The sequence below is a fragment of the Vigna umbellata genome, chromosome 11 (genome assembly GCF_029865625.1).
Source record: "Vigna umbellata cultivar VRB3 chromosome 11, Vumbellata_1.0, whole genome shotgun sequence".
In the NCBI taxonomy this organism is placed as follows: domain Eukaryota; kingdom Viridiplantae; phylum Streptophyta; class Magnoliopsida; order Fabales; family Fabaceae; genus Vigna; species Vigna umbellata.
In genome coordinates, this window is record NC_142175.1 from 12,223,285 (window position 1) to 12,236,447 (window position 13,163).

The window sequence follows — 13,163 nt, forward strand, 5'->3', positions numbered from 1 at the left end:
TGCATGTTTCATCTTCTTCTCAGAATTTCTGCTTCCAAATTCTCTGCCCTCTCTCTAAACCGTTTTCATCTTTTCTCTAAGATAACTCACTATCAAACCTCTGATCTCATTTCAGACACCATAGAAACCTTCCCTGCACTGTGAACATCATTCTGATCCGAACAGAATTGAGAACTGAACTGGTAAGTTCTCGTCTTTGCACTTTCGTCCATTTAGTTCCTGCAAACCAAAATTCTGGTTGCATGCGTGAGTTAGAAGTCTGATCTGTTTACGGTTTTGGTGTGTTAGATTAAGTTGAAGTGGTTGAGTGAATTTCTGATAGAAAGCCGTGAGAGCACGAGAGAAACTCTAAGCGATTGGAAGTGTACTGCTAGATCAGGTAAGGGAAGCTTATAAGTTTAATTCATACTGCTTGATTTTTTGTGATATGAGTTGCATGTATGTAAAGTCTGATGTTGGAGCTGTTTTGAATGGTTACTGATATCTGATATGATTTCTGATGTTGGTTTAATCTGTCATGAACAAATACTGCTTGTATGTATTATATATGTTTTTTGATTTTGATTAAATGTATGTTGATCGGATCATGTATAAATGGAGTATGGTGATTGTATAGTTGGAATGATTCAAATGTTGAAATCTGTATGATGATGATGTTTAAGGTGATTTAAATCTGGAATGAAAGTTATAAAGTTATAAATTGGAAATCTGGAAAATTTTGCTAAGGTTGAGAAATCTGAAATTTCATTCTTTCCCACTGATAAATGACGTTCGTCCCTGTACGGTCCTAAACCGTTCGGCATTTCAGTAAAGTAACTTAGATTGGGATTCTTTCATTTGGAAGGAATTCTGCTCATGAACGAGCGTCCCAAATTGAATGTCTGAGCGTTCGTCTAGCTCAGCAATATTTAAATATTTAAAACTTTATGAATAAGTAACGCTCGGTCTTATACCGAGGCGTTCGTCCTAATTAGCGTTCAGCCTTATGTTGAACGTTCGTCTTTGATAGCGCTCGTCCTTATGTCGAGCGTTCGTTTTCATAAGCGTTCGGCCTTATGTCGAGCGTTCGTCATTCGTAGCGTTCGGCCTTATGTCGAGCGTCCGTTCTTAATCTCGCTAGGTCTCTTACCTCGCGTTCGTACTAAGTGAATATTCAATTGATAAAATAGCGTTCGTTCAAAGTATTTAAATATTCATTTTTCTTTGCGTTCGTCCCATTCCTAGAATTGGATTCATATGTAAATCTATTGAAAAATAATTCTAAGTGTTCTTGACCCTCCTTTGTAAATTAAATCTGGTTCAAGTTTCTATCATGATTATTTTCTAAGTATCAGTACACCTCAAGTCGAGTCATGTTCATATAACCGAATCCACAGAAATTACGTTCGTTATGTTATTCTCTTACAGTTAAAGATGAAATTGATGTTACATCATATTAAATTACAGTGTGAATACTATATGGATTGAATCTATGATTATGGATATTGGATGAGCGTTCCAGGGAGGAACGTCTCTTATATGATTGAATATTGATTTGGTAAAGTATGACTGTGGTTAGTTAATGCTGGCTTGGTCCATCCTGATATTCCGTGATACTCATCTTCACGTAGAAGGGGGTAGTCATGTGTAGGAATGGCAGGAGGTCTTTCGTATCCCTCACTTAGCAGGGGCGAAGGATTAACCTCAAGTGGAAGCTGATTAGGTATATCCCGGCTACTACACCACTTGGGTGCAAGGACGCCTGTAACTACATGGTTCATACAGTCCGGAAGGTCTGTCTTATATATCTTTCTATGTTAAATTACATGATTAAATTACTTGATGTATGTGTGAATCGAATTACGAACTGTATGTGTGTTGTATTAATTAAACAGTATAAGCTTACCCTTGCGTTTTCCATTTGTGTTGTCTACTGTCCATGTGCTTTCGTCTTGTCAAAATGCAATGATCATCCGTTGTGGATGTGAGCAGATGGTGATGCATCCCTTGAAGTCATGCTGGAAGAAGAAAATTTGGAGGATGCAAATCTGGTGGAAGTTGAAGTTAAAGCCGAGCCTTAGAGCGCTCGTTAGTTTAGTACTGTATATATATTAGTTCATTTTGGAACGTTCGGTTATCATTTTTGTAAAACCGTTCGTTATTAGTGCTCGTTATTTTTGAGCTGAAATTTGTAACTCTGAAACCTTAAGTTGTTCTGCTTTATTTTCTCTGCACTTGGATACGCTCGTTAATTGTACACCAGCCGTTAGGCTTTGAACCTTGGTTTCCTGTTAATATTAAGACTGTTTACTGTTCACTGTTAATTGTAATTAATTCTGAATTATGGTATTACTATATTTTGGGATGTTACATATGGAGTGTTAGTGATTGAGATACCATATTGATGCATGAACTTTGTTTAAAAAGACAAATTCAAATAAATACTTGAATTTATTTACTATAAAGAAATGGAGAAAAACTTGTAATAATATATACTAAATGTTTAATTCAAATGTAAATAATTAAGAATAAAAAACAACATATTACCGTTTATAATTATCGTGGAAACAAAAAGAGAGTGATATTTATGTACATAAAAGGTTAATATTATAGGATAATATTCCATTTTACAATATTTTTATAATGAAACTAATATTTAATGTGAATTTATACCTAAAGTTTATGATTTAAATGTATTAAACATGTTAGAGAAACTAACATTCTCTAACACAGGTGTAACATATAAGGTATTAGATATGAAAATAGAGGAGACATGAGAATGCATGATACATTTAAAATATATGGTTAAAATAATTTTTTAATGATTATGATAATTTTATTATAAAAATTAAAAATTTAATTTAATTTAATTTTATAAAATTAATTTCTAAAATAATATTTAGACCCATTTATAAGATTTCCAACACAAAGTACTTTCAGTTTCTAAACTCTTTTATGAATAAGAGAGTTCTTTAGTTAGGGATTGATCGACAGATCACAAATACAGACTTTTGTGACATTACACTGCAAGAAAGTAAACTGTTTGAACTACAGGAAACAATGTCCTATCACTTTTAATAGAATCAATAAATAAATAATATATATGTATATAAATAAACTTTTTATCTAAAATAAAATATGAATGTAAAATGGCTTTTTTAACTTACGTGAAACATATATACCATGAAGATAACTAGTTACACTTTTTGACTCATTAAATTTAAACAATTTATAGTTTTGGTCTCAAAACCTATTAAGTTAATAACGTTTTTCTATTATTAAAATGAAATAAATAGTTATATTGTTAGAAATTGAATATTTATTAGAGATAAAATAAATTTATAATATAAAAATAGATGTAAATATTATTATATAAACTAACTTTATAAGATTAAGTTAAAATTTTATCTCTTAAATATTAAAATAATAAATTAAAATATATTTTTAAAAAGTTTATTATTTTTTAAGTTTATTATTTAAGTTATTATTAAACTATTTTTATTAATATTTAATTTTAGATTTGATATATATATATATATATATATATATATATATATATTTTGATGTAAGTGTAAGAACCATAAAATATATATATATATATATATATATATATATATATATATATATATATATATATATTTATAGTAGTAAATTTTAGTATTTTCTTAGTAATAATAATTTTAATGGATAGAAAATTGTAAATTTTGGATATAAAAATTATAGTAATTTTAGAAGGAGAGGTTCAAATTTTTGGTAACTTATTTAGTAAAAATTTTTTTAAATGGAATAGTAAAAAGTAAATAGTAAATAGTAAAAAGTAAGTAGTAAAAATAAATTTTCAGCATTTGGATTTCTTAGCATGGAAGAAAGTAGTAGGTAGAAATTAGGATCAGATTTGGTGAGAAAATGATTGAAATATTATTTTTAAATAATATTAAAATAATAAATAATATTAAAATATTAATGAATAGTAAATTTTTTTTAGTATAAATAGCCATGGGAGGGAAGGGTATTTTGCACCAAGAGAAGAGGAATCAAGTGAGAGCTTGAGAAATAGATAGGGAGAAATTTTTAGTTGCAAGAAGAGTAGAGGTTCTGAAGGGTTTCGGGGAAACAAATTCGGAGCAGGAGATTAAGTCTGGAATAGAGGTAGGGGAGCTAATCCTTCTTGTATATGATTTTTTTTATCCATGTTATGATAATGAATATGAGTTATGAGTATGTTAAAATTTTGGTAATGGTAGTTATCTATTCACTTATATAAATTTAGTTTTCATTATTATAATTTCTTATTTTCGAGTTACTGTTGTGAAAATTTTCTATTAATTGTTTTCACCGTTGGATTTAGCTAAAATTTTAGTATGTGAATCCTAAGACCTATTACTAAACTTTGACCGTTCGGATTTGAAAATAGAAGTCTGTACTTGGAGAAATAAATACTGCAAGTTTGAGTAAATTAGTCACCCTGTAGTTCTGTTACTAAGTTGTCTCGGTAAAAATATAGATTTTGACCTATTTAACCGTTAGATCAACCTCAAAATTTGATATATGATTCTTAGGACATATTAATACAATTTGACCGATCGGATTTGTAATTGAAGGTCTATGTTTAGAGAAAGAAATTTCGAAAGTGTGAAACAATCGGATGAACACTGTATTGTTGTTCTTAAGCTATCATGGTACAAATTTCATATATATTTCATCTACCGTTAGATTGAGCCCAAAATTTAGTATGTAATTCATAAGACATATTAAGTCATTTTGACCGTTCAGATTTGTAATTAAATGTCTGTGATTAGGGAAATTAGTTCCGCATTTTGAGTATAACCGAAAACCACTTAAAATTTTGCACCTGAGTTACCTCGGTAAAACCTCAATATCTATCTAGTTAACCGTTGGATCAACCTGAAATTTTAATATGTAGTTTATAACAAATAGTGAATTATTGTGACCATTCAGATTTGAAATCGGAGTTACAGATTTAGAGATATTAATTTCGTATCTTCTCAGGGATCTCAATATTGCTAAATTTCTAGTTTTTTTGATATCTATATTAAATTTCGGTGTGAATATTATATGCTGTTGTTTTAAATCTGTAAATAAGAAATTTGTTAAAAACTAGTTGAGGAACACTTTGGCTAAGGAAAGACTTGGTACTTAAGTTGTCCATTGTGACGCACCTCTCTTTCCTGGAAGTCTACTCGACAAGTTTTTAACTTAAATCCTATTGAACAGATTGAGTACTGTTAAATTATTATGCAATATATTGAGTTTGTGTGATTTATGCGATGATTGTATTTTATTATATTGCATTTGAATTTATGCATCTGAACATGTTATGAGTATTATGGGGAGATTTTGTAGGGGTATAATGTGAGTTGAGGAAAATGAGTATGGCATGAGTCTCGTGGAGAGATTCAGTAATATTATGGTATTTGTGTATATGTTGATGTTGAGGGTCCCGTAGTTGGAGGTTATCCTGATACTCTAATAATCATCTAGTCTCAAGTAGAGAGGGATGAATTATGTGGTGAGAGGAGCAGGAGGTCCTGGTCTATGTGCCGGTTTTGGACATAGTGAGGGGATTAACCTTGTGAATGGTATGAAGTATTTTGAAAGTGTATTTGTAAAAAGAAGTAGAAGTCATTACAAGTGCATAACCTCCCGTGACCGCTCATCAACGTATCATCCGGATGAGTGTCTATTGGGTATTGTGAGACGAGTGTCTAATAGGAATTATGGTATGAGGGTGTCGAACATAATTATTATATGATGTTTATATCAAGGTAATTATACATGTTTTATAAATGATTTGTTGCATGTTAGCTCACCCTACTTGTTTGTGTTTGTTTGTGTTTGGGTATGTGCGATGATCGTATAATTCGTTATACGGGAGCAGATGAAGGAATGTCGTCTGATCCAATGCCAATGAAGAGAGAGAGACAGAAGAATAAGCTAGAAGAATTCGAATTATATTTATGAGTTTATAGTTGAAATCTGAGTTTAAAACATGTGTAGACATATATTAACTATGAATTTATAAGTGTGAGATTACGGGATATTACCGTAAATGTAATGTTACAATATATAAATTATGAATTATCCAGCGTGAGATATTGGGATGTTACACTAAGAATATATTAAAATTTTCATATCAACTTAAAATAAAATCAGTTTATAATATATGATGATGTAAATTTAGTCTTACAAATTAATTTTATAAAATTAAATTAAATTTAAAATTATTTTTTTAATAAATATTTTATTTATGAATAGGGAAACGGTTGCATTAATATAAAGTGTAATTTTAGAAATGATTTACGGTAGATGGTTGGAATTAGGGTACACGTGAATAGTGTGTGATTTGGTTGGATATGGAGGAAGCCCTAGTTCAACAGTTGGGTTGGTATATATGATTTTGGTTGAATTTACTTTCACACATCACATGCTGCCGTTTTGGATCATTGGGACAGCTAGTGGCAGACTGAATGTGGCAGAAAGCGTTATTAATAAACACAAAAACACGTCTTGGTCCACAATCTGATGCAATAATACCAAGTAAAAATAAACAAAAAAACTGTTCTTTATTTAATATGTTTAGATTAAATAACTGTATTTCAAAAGCAAGCCATGAAGTGAAATTTGTTTCCGCTCTCGGTTAGAAAGTAACTGTTAAGAAATTTAACTTGAGGAAGAAGTGTTATATTGGATATTGATAAATAGTATATATAAAATATAAGTAAAAGAATGTACAAACAATTTATTGTTGTATGTTAGGTATCAGTATGAGTTATGATATTTGAATTATGTTACAATTTTAAAATTTTAAAATTATTTGTTAGTACATGAATTTATTAAAAATAAATAAATAAAAATATGAAGTATGATAAAAATTATATATATTATAAAAAAATAAAATAAACATATTGAGGTAAAATATTAAATCATTTGTCTTTTACAAATCAAAACCAATTAGTTAACTTATTGTTACAATAATTCTTTTTTACGAAAAATATGAGAAACTTTAAATTGTATATATACTTACAAAAATATTAGTATTGATACTTTCTTTCTTTAATCTAAGGGTAGAAGAATTTGTAGTGGTGAGCCATTATTCTGCAAGCGTGAGCGTTCGGCTGAGTTAAGAGGTAAGGGAAGCTTATATAATTTGATTAAGATTATTAGTTCTGAATGGTTGTATGTTTGTTTGATTATTTGATGAATATGAAGTAGTGGTGCTACTGCATGTTTGTTTATATGAGTGGATGATTCATAACTGAGGTAAACTGGGTTGATATAAGGTTTGATCTTCAATCTGCAGCTTTCTGCGTAATCCTGTGTTTGACACCGAGAGTCATTATTGACCGTTTGGTTTTCTTTTGAGCATTCGATCTAAACTGAATTTTTCTTCTCTAGAGAATTTCAATTAATGACCGATCAGTTTTGTATTATTATACATGTAAATAAGTGTTCGGTTTACGTATAGTTTCTCATTTGTACTTCTTTAATCAGCTTAGTTAAGATATTCAATAATACCTAAATTCTTAAATATTATATTTATCCTTTATTGAAAATAAATCATATGTATTTGTAATTAGAATATATTCCTTCATTGTATAATCTCATTAGTGCTCGGCTACGAAATAAGCGCTCGGTTCTACAATATATTCCGTAATATATCTGCATTGGGTATTAAGAGTGTTCGACCAAACTTCAAAGTGTTCGACCCTAGTTTGTAGTGTTCGGTTTAAACTCTTAGGTCTCTGATAAAAACTTTCCTTATCTTCAGTCAGGTTTAATTATATGTATTCTATAATATTCCACATATTTCTTAAGTTATGTCTAGTTAAGATCTTTCAGTCAAAGTTGTTTTGTATCCAGTAAACTTTCCTTATTATTATTATAAGTGTTAGGCTTATGATGAGTATTGTCTCGTATGGACCATTCGGTCTTATTCTGTGGATAAGTGAAAGATCGCTCGGTCTTACACTAAGTGTTCGGTTAGATTAATTTAAGAGGTATTCTCTCGTTCGGTCTTGCTTCTAAGATGGCTAAGATGGGATATTGTTTTCTTGGATTGGTATGACTATGTCGATGATTAACTATGATGATATTTATTTAAAGATATGATGGATGAGGAATGTTGATAACAATTGAAAAACTGTTATTTTCATGCTTAAAATTGATACTAAAAGCAACCTTTAACACTTATAAACTAGCTTGAAATCATGCTTTTGGGTATATTTTTAGAAATAAGAGAGTTGGACAGGTTTATGCTTGATTTTAGTGTTTTATGCAGGTTTTAAGGTGAATTTGATGAAAGAAGTGAAGAAGGATAGAGATGGAATCAGAAAAGACATAAAAAAAAGTGCAAAAGGAGAAGCCGCAACTGCCGCTCAGCGGTAAACTGCCGCTAAGCGGCACTCAGGTAGTCACGTTGGCTCCGCTGATGGGTGAAAAGGCCGCTGAGGGGAGAAAAACAACTCACGCACTTACCGCTGAGCGGCACTATTTTGGGCTTGGGCCTAATTTTCTATAATTTTAGAATAGTATATAAGCTTTAGGACGTCCTAGGGTTTGTATCTTTGGCAGAGACGAAGCAAACACTCTTTTTTCCACCCCTTGAAGGAAGATCTTGGATGCTCAGACTACCTCCTCCTCTTTCTAGGGTTCTATCTTTCATTCTTTCATTATTGTTCATCTAGTTTCACCATGAATATGGTGAACTAAACCTTGTATTGTTGTTGGGCAATCAATGTAGTCTTGTGAAACTCTCATATATGGAATTTGTTTTAACATCTTATTTTAAGACTTATGCTTTCTTTCATCTTTAGTTAGGGTTTTTCCTCTTTGCTTATTGCTTGCTTTGTTTAACTCATTCATTGCCATGATTATTGATTTTGTCGATATGGGAACGTACGGGGAAATCTAGATCCGGGGAATTTCTCCCAATAGCATATTGGTTGCCTTTAAGCTCCTGCACTTCAGAACTAATTACTAGGAATGCTAGGAATTGTATGAACTCGTAATTAAGGATAGGCCTTCTTGCAAGGTGATTTAGAGAGTGGCATTAGCAATTGATGAAAAGAATGATGAATTCCTAAAGTATATGAGAGTGAACAAGATGAAATTGATAACCCCAACAACATACTCATCCGTTTAATTCATTAAAGTGTTTGTTTTCCTCTTTTCCATTGATCAACATTCATGCATACATGTTTAATTATTGTCTTTTACATTTAAACCTACAATCAATTGTTTACAAGTCTCAAATAATCAACAAATCATATAACTAACTAGGACGTGAGTCCTTTGGGAAAACGATACTTGGTCTTACCTAGTTTTATTACTTGATACGATTCGGTCACACTTGCCGATTGTTAAACAAGTTTGTGGTGTCGTTTTTCGGTGTTCATAAATTTGTCATCAAATGTAATGTGAAGTATGATGGTATTTAAAATATGATATTAATGGAATAGTATGGATATGAAAGATTATTCCAAGGAGGAATATCTCAGGAATTGTTGTGGAATGGTAAAGTATGAATGTGGTCATGCTAAGGTGGTGTTTATCCTAATATTCTGTGATTACTCATTCTCAAGTAGAGAGGAGTAAATCATGTGTGAGAATGGCAGGAGGTCCTAGACCATAAGGTTAAGATGGGCGAAGTATAACGGACTAACCTCGGGTCACAACTGTTGAGGGCATCCCAATTACTACATCAACCGGGTGCACAAACGTCGTAGCCACACAGAATTCATACAGTCCGGACAGTCATAGTCAAGTGGTCGGTCATTGCATGCATTGATGTATGATTATGATTGGTTGTTGTTTAATGGAATCATGGAATTATATGTTTTATTGAATTAATTAAATTACATAAGCTTACCCTATTTCCTGTCTTGTCTGTATTGTCCGTTCGGTCATTATTCCTATTGCAATGATCATCCTGTGGATGTGAGCAGAAGGGGAAGAGTGCTTGCTGGAATAAGCCTTGGAAGAAGTGGAGGTTAAGGATGAACCTTAAGACCGTTCGACAATTAGAGATTTTCATTTTGTATAACCGTTCGGTATAAGCATAGTTTTGGAAACCCTTCGGTCTAGTTCTTCTTTATGTAAAGTTTTAAATTCTATGGCATTTTGTAAGGCCGTTCAGCCATAATCGTACATTCTTTCCCTTGCAGAACTGAACTGTAATATTATTAATATGTGATTATTCTATGATATGGTTTTGCACTGTATTTTTGGGATGTTACATTTTACCAGATGAAAGACCGTTTAAATAATTTTTATAAAATTTTGGGATTTATATTATACTAGATTAAAGATAGTTTAGAAATGAAAAATAAATTTAAATCTTATTTTAATTTAGAAAATATTACTTACTGTTTCGGTTATGGGTTGAGTCACTAAATACCTTCACAATTTGTCCTTTCTCGTCGTCTGGTCTTGCTCCTTGGATCTCTGGTCCGCTAGTCTGACCGGTGTGTACCTGTTAAAGATACTCCGATGCTAAAGTCAAGAACTGAATCGTTCGATTATCTAATACGACAATGACAGTAATAAATGCACAGTAATTACCTCCACCTACCTGTTACCTTTGACTTTCATTTATAGTTTTTGAGTATGGGCCTAGGATTAGCGACATTTTAATCTCGGCCTAATCCTAGTCCAGTACCCTTAAACGTGATTTACCTTAATCTCCTGAATCATTAATCATTTATGCTTGTGAGGCCGGCTGTCCTGACCAGCCAATTCTCGGGTAGTGGGAATGCTACTCAATCTGGACCGTTGATCGTGGTTGATCTCAACGGTTGTGATAACACAATGGTTTTCGAAAAATTTTCTATAAATAGGGACGTCGTGAATCGTCATTTTCACCCTTTATTCTTCCTTTCTTCCAACCGTTCGGTGCATTCTTTTTCCCCGGTAACTTAATAATGTCTATAGTTAGTATTTCTTCGTCTAAGGTGCTGGCAGGCCAGGGTGGTGGGGGTGCGGTAGCTGGCGACGCTCGGTCTTCTAGCTCGGTGTCGTCTTCTTTCGAAAAGTCCGAGAGGGAGGTAGATTCAGGGCCGGAGTCACCATTCTATGGGGGTGAGAGGATTATAAATGGGATGTCCCTCTTTCTATTGAAGGGTGGCGTTCATATAGACCAAGAAGTCACCGAGCCATCTGGGGGCTGGCCACGCATCAAAGGATACGAATAGGCTTCCCACGACGTCGATCTTTATCGCTCTGACTACACTACTCGGGATGAGCTTCAATGGTGGGTCGATCGGTCGCATATTGTGCGCGACATGGACGACACCCGTTTGATCCGCTTGGGGTGTGTAATCGAAATGAGCGAGTTTTTCATGGAAAAGGGAACAACGAAGAAGACTTCTTCTTTCTATATACCTACATGTTGAACCAACTGTTCCTCTGGGTACCGTTCACAGCTTTCCAAATGGCCATCCTCTGTGAACTAAACGTCGCCCCCTCTCAACTCCTCCTCAATGATTGGGCAGTCATTTAGGCCTTTGTAACAATATGTGTCGTTATGGGAATTACTCCGTCGGTGCCGGTTTTCCTTCATTATTTCAATGTCCGGCCATTAGCGAAACGAGGATGGATGTCGCTTTCTTCTGTCCGTAGCCGAACTCTGCTTAAACCGTATAGTGAATCGTTTAAGATATTTAAGACTCGATATTTTAAAGTGATAATAAGAGACACTAGTCATTCCGAATTTCATGACGAAGCGGGTCTCCCTTTGTTCCATTTTTGTTGGACAAGGAACCCTCAAAAAATGAACGCCTTGGCGGTCGGTCGCATGACCCCAGAAGAGCTGGAGGCCGTGAGGATCATCAATACCCTACCCCGCTGCCTTAATGCCCAGGACTTTGTTGAATGTCTTGGTCATGAGGATTTTGACCAAAAGGCGTTTGGTATGTGTTTTCCATGAATTTGTTTATTGTCTTGTTGTTTAACTTAGCTAAATTTATGTTTTCTTTTCAGGCTACATGTCTCTGTCGGCGCCACACAAAACTAGTTTCAGCTCTTCCCACAAAAGCCAAGGGGAAAGCAGTTCCAAGGTTCGGGACCCTCGGACGACTTCATCTAGTCGCGCGTCCAGGTCCCTCAAGACCCGTCCGGAACAAGTGACGGTGGTTGTTGCTCAACCTGCTATGGTAGTCGACCTGGAGCCTTCTGATGGGATCACCCCGACCGTCGTGGTTGTCCTTTCTTCAAAGAAAAAGAGGAAGTCGAAGAAAGGGGAGAAATCCTCTGCCAAGAGTAACTGTCGAGAGGGAAGCTCTCTGCTTCCCATTCCCGCTAGTGTTTTTGATCATGAGTTTCATGTGAGCTGTCACATGAATTTTCACATGGGCTCTTCTTAGTGTGCGATCGTTGAGTATACGTCCGAGGAGGAGCTGATCAACGCCGCTCTAGAGCTAACGGCCCGGGGGGTGATGTTGACTTGGTGTGCTTGAGAGCTTGCCGGTTGAAGGGGATCCTGCGATCTTGAAGCTGAGTTGGACGAGGAGAAGAAGACTTCTGAGGCTCTTCGGACTCGCATAGAAGCTTTGGCCATTGACCATGCTAGGTGTGCTGTGAGGCGGGTTGGCCTATAAACAAAGTTGGATGACGCTCGTGCGGAGTTGACCAAAATCTCTGATCAACTCAAGACTGCCCGAGGGAAGGCAGATCGATCAACGGAAGAAGTCGACAAGCTAAAAGTTGAGGTCAAGAGGTTGGGACGGAGAGAGGAGGAGTTGGCCGACCAAGCAAAAACCTCACTATCGAACTGCTCAAAGCGAACGAGACGATCTCGACGACAAATGCGAATGTGGTGATCGAACATGAGGAAGGTTTTAACAAGGCAATGGGTCAAGCGACCTTCCTCTTGAACGTGAATCCCTGGCCTCCGGCTTTGACATCCATCAAGATGTGTTCGATGGGAAGATCCTTCCAATAGATGAGGTTGATGACGAGGGGGCGGAGCCGGGCGAACCCGCGCGAACCCGCGCAAGTCGATAACGCTACTCCTGAAGATCTGTTGGCGAAGGACCAGGCCAGGGAGGACGAGTAGACGGCCTACCGGCCGAGGGAGGGGGATATTTTGTTGATTTTTTGCTGTGAGGCCGAACGTAAAACACTTAAGCTTGTTAGGTGTTTTCGTATCAACAATGAACTGTTTTTAA

At 34.6% G+C, this 13,163-nt stretch overlaps 1 long non-coding RNA gene across 1 annotated transcript; it reads left to right on the forward strand.

Moving 5' to 3' along the window:
• Positions 1 to 3,987: 3,987 nt before the first annotated feature.
• Positions 3,988 to 6,091, forward strand: LOC148190990 (uncharacterized). The gene is made up of 2 exons (XR_015783063.1): positions 3,988 to 4,128; positions 5,879 to 6,091. It is a non-coding gene; the product is annotated as an uncharacterized LOC148190990 (long non-coding RNA).
• Positions 6,092 to 13,163: the final 7,072 nt, after the last annotated feature.